Source organism: Oncorhynchus keta, unplaced genomic scaffold, assembly GCF_023373465.1.
Source record: "Oncorhynchus keta strain PuntledgeMale-10-30-2019 unplaced genomic scaffold, Oket_V2 Un_scaffold_9288_pilon_pilon, whole genome shotgun sequence".
Taxonomy (NCBI): Eukaryota; Metazoa; Chordata; class Actinopteri; order Salmoniformes; family Salmonidae; genus Oncorhynchus; species Oncorhynchus keta.
Window position 1 is genome coordinate 100,001 of NW_026291014.1, and position 10,000 is coordinate 110,000.

Here is a 10,000-nt window from a genome sequence, read left to right on the forward strand (position 1 = left end):
TTAGGTTGTCCTCCCAGCTGGAGATGTTTATGTGGTGTTTAGGGGATAGTCTTTAGGTTGTCCTCCCAGCTGGAGATGTTTATGTGGTGTTTAGGGGATAGTCTTTAGGTTGTCCTCCCAGCTGGAGATGTTTATGTGGTGTTTAGGGGATAGTCTTTAGGTTGTCCTCCCAGCTGGAGATGTTTATGTGGTGTTTAGGGGATAGTCTTTAGGTTGTCCTCCCAGCTGGAGATGTTTATGTGGTGTTTAGGGGATAGTCTTTAGGTTGTCCTCCCAGCTGGAGATGTTTATGTGGTGTTTAGGGGATAGTCTTTAGGTTGTCCTCCCAGCTGGAGATGTTTATGTGGTGTTTAGGGGATAGTCTTTAGGTTGTCCTCCCAGCTGGAGATGTTTATGTGGTGTTTAGGGGATAGTCTTTAGGTTGTCCTCCCAGCTGGAGATGTTTATGTGGTGTTTAGGGGATAGTCTTTAGGTTGTCCTCCCAGCTGGAGATGTTTATGTGGTGTTTAGGGGATAGTCTTTAGGTTGTCCTCCCAGCTGGAGATGTTTATGTGGTGTTTAGGGGATAGTCTTTAGGTTGTCCTCCCAACTGGAGATGTTTATGTGGTGTTTAGGGGATAGTCTATAGGTTGTCCTCCCAGCTGGAGATGTTTATGTGGTGTTTAGGGGATAGTCTTTAGGTTGTCCTCCCAGCTGGAGATGTTTATGTGGTGTTTAGGGGATAGTCTTTAGGTTGTCCTCCCAGCTGGAGATGTTTATGTGGTGTTTAGGGGATAGTCTTTAGGTTGTCCTCCCAGCTGGAGATGTTTATGTGGTGTTTAGGGGATAGTCTTTAGGTTGTCCTCCCAGCTGGAGATGTTTATGTGGTGTTTAGGGGATAGTATTTGGGTTTTCCTTGCAAATGCCAGGGTTGTGGTTCAATTAGGGGTATGAAAGACATTAAAATTGTATTCCTCACTACTGTAAATATCTCTGGATAAGTGCGTCTGCTAAATGACTAAAAATGGAAGGATTTGGGTAATTTTTATGTGTAGGACCCAGGAACATGTTTGGCTTGGTGGAAGCATCCAGGATGCACCTCTTCCTCCGTCATCATCTGAGATCCTCTTCCCAGTGGGTAGGGGATCAGTCTGACTGTCCTCTTCCCAGTGGGTAGTGTTTATCATCTGACTGTCCTCTTCCCAGTGGGATGACGGCGTTATCATCTGACTGTCCTCTTCCCAGTGGGTGGAGATGTTTATCATCTGACTGTCTCTTCCCAGTGTCCTCCCAGCTGGAGATGTTATCATCTGATGGTCCTCTTCCCAGGGACGGCGTTATCATCTGACTGTCCTCTTCCCAGTGGGTAGTGACGGCGTTATCATCTGATGGTCCTCTTCCCAGTGGGTAGTGGACGGCGTTATCATCAGACTGTCCTCTTCCCAGGGGGCGTTATCATCTGACTGTCCTCTTCCCAGTGGGTAGTGACGGCGTTATCATCTGATGGTCCTCTTCCCAGTGGGTAGTGACGGCGTTATCATCAGACTGTCCTCTTCCCAGTGGGCAGTGTGCGTTATCATCTGATGGTCCTCTTCCCAGTGGGTAGTGACGGCGTTATCATCTGACGGTCCTCTTCCCAGTGGGTTGACGGCGTTATCATCTGACTGTCCTCTTCCCAGTGGGCAGGGATGGCGTTATCATCTGATGGTCCTCTTCCCAGTGGGTAGTGACGGCGTTATCATCTGACTGTCCTCTTCCCAGTGGGTAGGACGGCGTTATCATCTGACTGTCCTCTTCCCAGGGACGGCGTTATCATCTGAGGTCCTCTTCCCAGGGATTTTGCGTTATCATCTGATGGTCCTCTTCCCAGTGGGCAGTGACTGGAGTTATCATCTGACAGTCCTCTTCCCAGTGGGCATAGACGGCGTTATCATCTGACTGTCCTCTTCCCAGGGTGGCGTTATCATCTGACGGTCCTCTTCCCAGTGGGTAGTGACGGCGTTATCATGCTGGATCTGACTGTCCTCTTCCCAGTGGGCAGTGACGGCGTTATCATCTGACGGTCCTCTTCCCAGTGGAGTGTTTCTGGCGTTTATCATCTGACTGTCCTCTTCCCAGTGGGTAGTGACGGGCGTTATCATCTGACTGTCCTCTTCCCAGTGGGCAGTGATGGCGTTATTTGACTGTCCTCTTCCCAGTGGGCAGTGACGGCGTTATCATCTGATGGTCCTCTTCCCAGTGGGTAGTGACGGCGTTATCATCTGACTGTCCTCTTCCCAGTGGGTAGTGACGGCGTTATCATCTGACTGTCCTCTTCCCAGTGGGTAGTGACGGCGTTATCATCTGATGGTCCTCTTCCCAGTGGGTAGTGACGGCGTTATCATCTGACTGTCCTCTTCCCAGTGGGTAGTGACGGCGTTATCATCTGACTGTCCTCTTCCCAGTGGGTAGTGACGGCGTTATCATCTGACTGTCCTCTTCCCAGTGGGTAGTGACGGCGTTATCATCTGACTGTCCTCTTCCCAGTGGGTAGTGACGGCGTTATCATCTGACTGTCCTCTTCCCAGTGGGTAGTGACGGCGTTATCATCTGACAGTCCTCTTCCCAGTGGGTAGTGACGGCGTTATCATCTGACTGTCCTCTTCCCAGTGGGTAGTGACGGCGTTATCATCTGACTGTCCTCTTCCCAGGGACGGCGTTATCATCTGACAGTCCTCTTCCCAGTGGGCAGTGACGGCGTTATCATCTGACTGTCCTCTTCCCAGTGGGCAGTGACGGCGTTATCATCTGACTGTCCTCTTCCCAGTGGGTAGTGACGGCGTTATCATCTGACTGTCCTCTTCCCAGTGGGCAGTGACGGCGTTATCATCTGACTGTCCTCTTCCCAGTGGGTAGTGACAGCGTTATCATCTGACTGTCCTCTTCCCAGTGGGTAGTGACGGCGTTATCATCTGACTGTCCTCTTCCCAGTGGGCAGTGACGGCGTTATCATCTGACTGTCCTCTTCCCAGTGGGTAGTGACAGCGTTATCATCTGACTGTCCTCTTCCCAGTGGGCAGTGACGGCGTTATCATCTGACAGTCCTCTTCCCAGTGGGCAGTGACGGCGTTATCATCTGATGGTCCTCTTCCCAGTGGGTAGTGACGGCGTTATCATCTGACTGTCCTCTTCCCAGTGGGTAGTGACGGCGTTATCATCTGACTGTCCTCTTCCCAGTGGGCAGTGACGGCGTTATCATCTGACTGTCCTCTTCCCAGTGGGCAGTGACGGCGTTATCATCTGACTGTCCTCTTCCCAGTGGGCAGTGACGGCGTTATCATCTGACTGTCCTCTTCCCAGTGGGCAGTGACGGCGTTATCATCTGACTGTCCTCTTCCCAGTGGGCAGGGACGGCGTTATCATCTGACTGTCCTCTTCCCAGTGGGTAGTGACGGCGTTATCATCTGACTGTCCTCTTCCCAGTGGGTAGTGACGGCGTTATCATCTGACAGTCCTCTTCCCAGTGGGTAGTGACGGCGTTATCATCTGACTGTCCTCTTCCCAGTGGGTAGTGACGGCGTTATCATCTGACTGTCCTCTTCCCAGTGGGTAGTGATGGCGTTATCATCTGACGGTCCTCTTCCCAGTGGGCAGGGACGGCGTTATCATCTGAATCACTGAAGCTCCACAATGGAAGTGTTGGTGGTTTTATACTCTCGGCCTTTGAATCTGTTCAGGTTGAAGAGTCAGCCGTCTGTTCAGTACAGGATTTCGGACTCCCCGAGGCAGATTTCCACCTTTGAGTTGGAGGAATGACAGCGATGAAGATTGAAAACAGGATGTTGTCCCTGTTTTAACTCCAGTGTTTCCACCTTGAAGGGTTGCGTTTCAGCACCACTGTTCCTGAGCACCGTAGCTGACGTCATGCAGCAGTCCCGGTGTTATGGTCAATTGGTCAGGATAGAATCAGAGGCACGATGGTTCACAGAGTCAAAGGCTATGAAGGCCTGGTGTCTATGAAGGCCTTGTGTCTATGAAGGCCTGGTGTCTATGAAGGCCTGGTGTCTATGAAGGCCTGGTGTCTATGAAGGCCTGGTGTCTATGAAGGCCTTGTGTCTATGAAGGCCTGGTGTCTATGAAGGCCTGGTGTCTATGAAGGCCTTGTGTCTATGAAGGCCTGGTGTCTATAAAGGCCTGGTGTCTATGAAGGCCTTGTGTCTATAAAGGCCTTGTGTCTATAATGTACAGTAGTTCATTTTGCTCCTGGTGTTTTTCCTGCAGTTGTCGTGCTGTGAAGATCCTGTCCTCTGGTTGGGGGGAAAAGCCACACTGAGATTCTGGGAATATTTCTGCTGACGGGGGAAAGGAGTCGGTTGGCCAGTATGAGGGCCAGTGTTTTCCTGGTGGTGGACAGGAGGGAGATGTAGTTCCCACAGTCTGCTTTGTCCCATTTTTAACTTCTTGAGTGTAGGGGGCAGGATTTTCGTTTTTGGCTAGAAAACGTACCCATATGAAACTGCCTATTTCTCAGGCCCAGAAACTGGAATATGCATTTAATTGTCAGATTAGGATAGAAAACACTCTAAAGTTTCCAAAACTGTCAAAATATTGTCTGTGAGTATAACAGAACTGATATTGCAGGCTAAAACCTCAGGAAAATCAAACCAGGAAGTGCTGTTTTTTCTGAAAGCTCTCCGTTCCATTGTATGCCTTGCCTCCATTTAAAGGGATATCAACCAGATTCCGCTTCCTCAAGGTGTCAACAGTCTTTAGACATAGTTTCAGGCTTTTATTTTGAAAAATGAGCGAGAAAGATAACATTGCGTCAGTGGATAGCTGGGTGTTCGCAGAGTTTTGCTTGCGCAACAGAGTGGGGCAGCCATTGCCTCTCCCTCTCCTATTGAAAAAGCTACAGTCCCGGTTGTTATATTATCGATTATATATTTTAAAAACAACCTGAGGATTGATTATAAAAAACGTTTGACATGTTTCTGTGGACATTACGAATACTATTTGGTATTTTGGATATAAAAATAATCTTTATGGAACGAAAGGAACATTTATTGTGTAACTGGGAGTCTCGTGAGTGCAAACATCCGAAGATCATCAAAGGTAAGCGATTTAATCTATTGCTTTTCTGACTTTCGTGACCAATCTACTTGGCTGCTAGCTGTTTGTAATATTTTGTCTACTGAGAGAGATGTCCTTACATAAACGCTTGGTGTGCTTTCGCCGAAAAGCTTTATTGAAATCTGACACGCCAGGTGGATTAACAACAAGCTAAACTGTGTTTTGCTATATTGCACTTGTGATTTCATGTAAGTGTAATATTTTTAGTAATTTAGTTTGAATTTGGGCGCGCTGAAAATGATCCCGCTAACGGGGTGGGTGCGTCAAGAAGTTTAACCAATTAGGGCACCCCTGAGTTCTGCAGGCATTTCCTCCTAATCCCAGGTCTTCAGGAGCAGGGCATGTATGTGTTGTAGGAGCACTGGTCCGCCTTCCTTCAGGATTTCAGCTGGAATTTCATCTGGCTGTTGTTGTTCCCCTTCTAAAGGATGGCATCTTGCACCTCCTGCAGGCCAGGAGGTTCTCCCTTGTCCTCCTGCAGGCTGGGTGGTTCTCCCATGTCCTCCTGCAGGCTGGATGGTTCTGCCATTTCCTCCTGCAGGGTAGGTGGTTCTCCCAAGTCCTCCTGCAGGCTTGGAGGTTCTCCCAGGTCCTCCTGCAGGCCATATGGTCCTCCCATGTCCTCCTGCAGACTGGATGGTTCTCCCAAGTCCTCCTGCAGGGTAGGTGGTTCTCCCATGTCCTCCTGCAGGCTTGGAGGTTCTCCCAGATCCTCCTGCAGGCCAGGAGGTTCTCCAATGACCTCCGTGGTGGGTCGCTGAGGGATGTGGTCAATATCTTATAGTATATCTTATAATATATATATATTGTTGTGCTTCTGTTGAGGAGCTCCTCGAAGTGTTCTTTCCACTGGGATTGGATTGATTGATTGATTGATTGATTGGATTGGTCATGCTTCATTAGCTTTTGCCCATCTCTGGAGCGAAGGGGGTTTAGGCCACGGTGACTGGGTCTGTACACCGCCTTGGTGGTGAGGGATGTGTTAGGCCACGGTGACTGGGTCTGTACACCGCCTTGGTGGTGAGGGATGTGTTAGGCCACGGTGACTGGGTCTGTACACCGCCTTGGTGGCGAGGGATGTGTTAGGCCACGGTGACTGGGTCTGTACACCGCCTTGGTGGTGAGGGATGTGTTAGGCCACGGTGACTGGGTCTGTACACCGCCTTGGTGGTGAGGGATGTGTTAGGCCACGGTGACTGGGTCTGTACACCGCCTTGGTGGTGAGGGATGTGTTAGGCCACGGTGACTGGGTCTGTACACCGCCTTGGTGGTGAGGGATGTGTTAGGCCACGGTGACTGGGTCTGTACACCGCCTTGGTGGTGAGGGATGTGTTAGGCCACGGTGACTGGGTCTGTACACGGCCTTGGCGGTGAGGGATGTGTTAGGCCACGGTGACTGGGTCTGTACACCGCCTTGGTGGTGAGGGATGTGTTAGGCCACGGTGACTGGGTCTGTACACCGCCTTGGTGGTGAGGGATGTGTTAGGCCACGGTGACTGGGTCTGTACACCGCCTTGGTGGCGAGGGATGTGTTAGGCCACGGTGACTGGGTCTGTACACCGCCTTGGTGGCGAGGGATGTGTTAGGCCACGGTGACTGGGTCTGTACACCGCCTTGGTGGCGAGGGATGTGTTAGGCCACGGTGACTGGGTCTGTACACCGCCTTGGTGGCGAGGGATGTGTTAGGCCACGGTGACTGGGTCTGTACACCGCCTTGGTGGCGAGGGATGTGTTAGGCCACGGTGACTGGGTCTGTACACCGTCTTGGTGGTGAGGGATGTGTTAGGCCACGGTGACTGGGTCTGTACACCGCCTTGGTGGAGAGGGATGTGTTAGGCCACGGTGACTGGGTCTGTACACCGCCTTGGTGGTGAGGGATGTGTTAGGCCACGGTGACTGGGTCTGTACACCGCCTTGGTGGTGAGGGATGTGTTAGGCCACGATGACTGGGTCTGTACACCGCCTTGGTGGTGAGGGATGTGTTAGGCCACGGTGACTGGGTCTGTACACCGCCTTGGTGGTGAGGGATGTGTTAGGCCACGGTGACTGGGTCTGTACACGGCCTTGGTGGTGAGGGATGTGTTAGGCCACGGTGACTGGGTCTGTACACCGCCTTGGTGGTGAGGGATGTGTTAGGCCACGGTGACTGGGTCTGTACACCGCCTTGGTGGTGAGGGATGTGTTAGGCCACGATGACTGGGTCTGTACACCGCCTTGGTGGTGAGGGATGTGTTAGGCCAAGGTGACTGGGTCTGTACACAGCCTTGGTGGTGAGGGATGTGTTAGGCCACGGTGACTGGATCTGTACACCGCCTTGGTGGCGAGGGATGTGTTAGGCCACGGTGACTGGGTCTGTACACCGCCTTGGTGGTGAGGGATGTGTTAGGCCACGGTGACTGGGTCTGTACACCGCCTTGGTGGCGAGGGATGTGTTAGGCCACGGTGACTGGGTCTGTACACCGCCTTGGTGGCGAGGGATGTGTTAGGCCACGGTGACTGGGTCTGTACACCGCCTTGGTGGCGAGGGATGTGTTAGGCCACGGTGACTGGGTCTGTACACCGCCTTGGTGGCGAGGGATGTGTTAGGCCACGGTGACTGGGTCTGTACACCGCCTTGGTGGTGAGTGATGTGTTAGGCCACGGTGACTGGGTCTGTACACCGCCTTGGTGGTGAGGGATGTGTTAGGCCACGGTGACTGGGTCTGTACACCGCCTTGGTGGTGAGGGATGTGTTAGGCCACGGTGACTGGGTCTGTACACCGCCTTGGTGGCGTCGAAGGAGCCTCTTGAGTCGGCCAGCTGCTGGATCTCCAGGACTTTTCCATGTGGTTTTTAGTTCCCAGCGTTGGACATCTCACTGTGGAGGGAGCTTCTCTTTTGGCCCTGCAGTCGATATCGTTTTTCCAGGCACAAAAGGTTCCCCGCTTGGTGTCAATGAGCTGTTCAATTTCTGAGGCATTCTCATCAGACCAGTCCTTTGGGTCGTACGGTCGGTGGGGTCATCCTTTTGGGTCTTACGGTCGTTGGGGTCATCCTTTTGGGTCTTACGGTCGGTGGGGTCATCCTTTTGGGTCTTACGGTTGGTGGAGTCATCCTTTTGGGTCTTACGGTCGTTGGAGTCATCTTTTTGGGTCTTACGGTCGGTGGGGACATCCTTTTGGGTCTTACTGTCAGTGAAGTCATCTTTTTGGGTCTTACGGTCGGTGGGGACATCCTTTTGGGTCTTACTGTCAGTGAAGTCATCTTTTTGGGTCTTACGGTCGGTGGGGTCATCCTTTTGGGTCTTACTGTCGGTGGAGTCATCTTTTTGGGTCTTACGGTCGGTGGGGACATCCTTTTGGGTCTTACTGTCAGTGAAGTCATCTTTTTGGGTCTTACGGTCGGTGGGGTCATCCTTTTGTGTCTTACGGTCGTTGGGGTCATCCTTTTTGGTCTTACGGTCGGTGGGGTCATCCTTTTGGGTCTTAGGGTCGGTGGGGTCATCCTTTTGGGTCTTACGGTTGGTGGAGTCATCCTTTTGGGTCTTACGGTCATTGGGGTCATCCTATTGGGTCTTACGGTCGTTGGGGTCATCCTTTTGGGTCTTACGGTCGGTGGGGTCATCCTTTTGGGTCTTACGGTCGTTGGGGTCATCCTTTTGGGTCTTACGGTCGTTGGGGTCATCCTTTTGGGTCTTACGGTTGTTGGGGTCATCCTTTTGGGTCTTACGGTCGGTGGGGTCTTTGTTCTTTTGGGTCGTACAATCGTGGGGTTCTTTTTGGTCTTATAGCCAAGGTTGTCCTTGTAGGTGTTGAGAATAGCGGATTTGATTATGTTCCAGTGTGTTGCAATGAGCTTCAGCCCCTTTGCCATTTGAGTGAGAGCTAGCAAAGACGCACACACGGCAGAGCGAGCGAGAGCAATGACGTGGTGGATATATCTGACACATATAGTAGTACGCAATTTACCCGGGGACCACTTTTGGCTTGGGAACCACTACTTTCAGAACGATTAGCTACTAAGTATACAAAAGTACCCGAGTAAACTCTGTTTAACTTCATCCTGTGAGTCAAAGGGTTGCTAGGTCATCTGGTGCAGCACACCATCACTCTCCTTCTTAGTCAAGTTGTCCTTACACAGCCTGTAGGTGTGTTGAGTCATTGTTCTGTTGAAAAACAAATGATAGTTCCACTAAGTGCAAACCAGACAGGATGGCATATCACTGCAGAATGCTGTGGTAGCCATGCTGGTTAAGTGGGCCTTGAATTCTAAATAAATAAATCTCAGACAGTCTCACCAGCAAAGCTCCCCCACACTATCACACCTCCTCCTCCATGCTTCACGGTGGGAATTTTGTCTGTGTGTTTTGTTACAGTAAACTGCGTTTATAGTTCCTCTGTGTGTTTTTGTTACAGTAAACTGAGTTTATAGTTCCTCTGTGTGTTTTTGTTACAGTAAACTGAGTTTATAGTTCCTCTGTGTGTTTTTGTTACAGTAAACTGAGTTTATAGGTCTTCTGTGTGTTTTTGTTACAGTAAACTGAGTTTATAGGTCCTCTGTGTGTTTTTGTTACAGTAAACTGAGTTTATAGTTCCTCTGTGTGTTTTTGTTACAGTAAACTGAGTTTATAGGTCCTCTGTGTGTTTTTGTTACAGTAAACTGAGTTTATAGTTCCTCTGTGTGTTTTTGTTACAGTAAACTGAGTTTATAGTTCCTCTGTGTGTTTTTGTTACAGCAAATGAGTAGGTCCTCTGTGTGTTTTTGTTACAGTAAACTGAGTTTATAGGTCCTCTGTGTGTTTTTGTTACAGTGAATAGTTCCTCTGTGTGTTTTTGTTACAGCAAACTGAGTTTATAGGTCCTCTGTGTGTTTTTGTTACAGTAAACTGAGTTTATAGGTCCTCTGTGTGTTTTTGTTACAGTAAACTGAGTTT

General features: G+C 50.4%; 1 protein-coding gene across 1 annotated transcript in view; it reads left to right on the forward strand.

The window, feature by feature from the left end:
- Window positions 1–10,000, forward strand: part of LOC118382932 (glutamate receptor ionotropic, NMDA 2A-like) — an 86,593-nt gene that overhangs the window by 25,743 nt on the left and 50,850 nt on the right.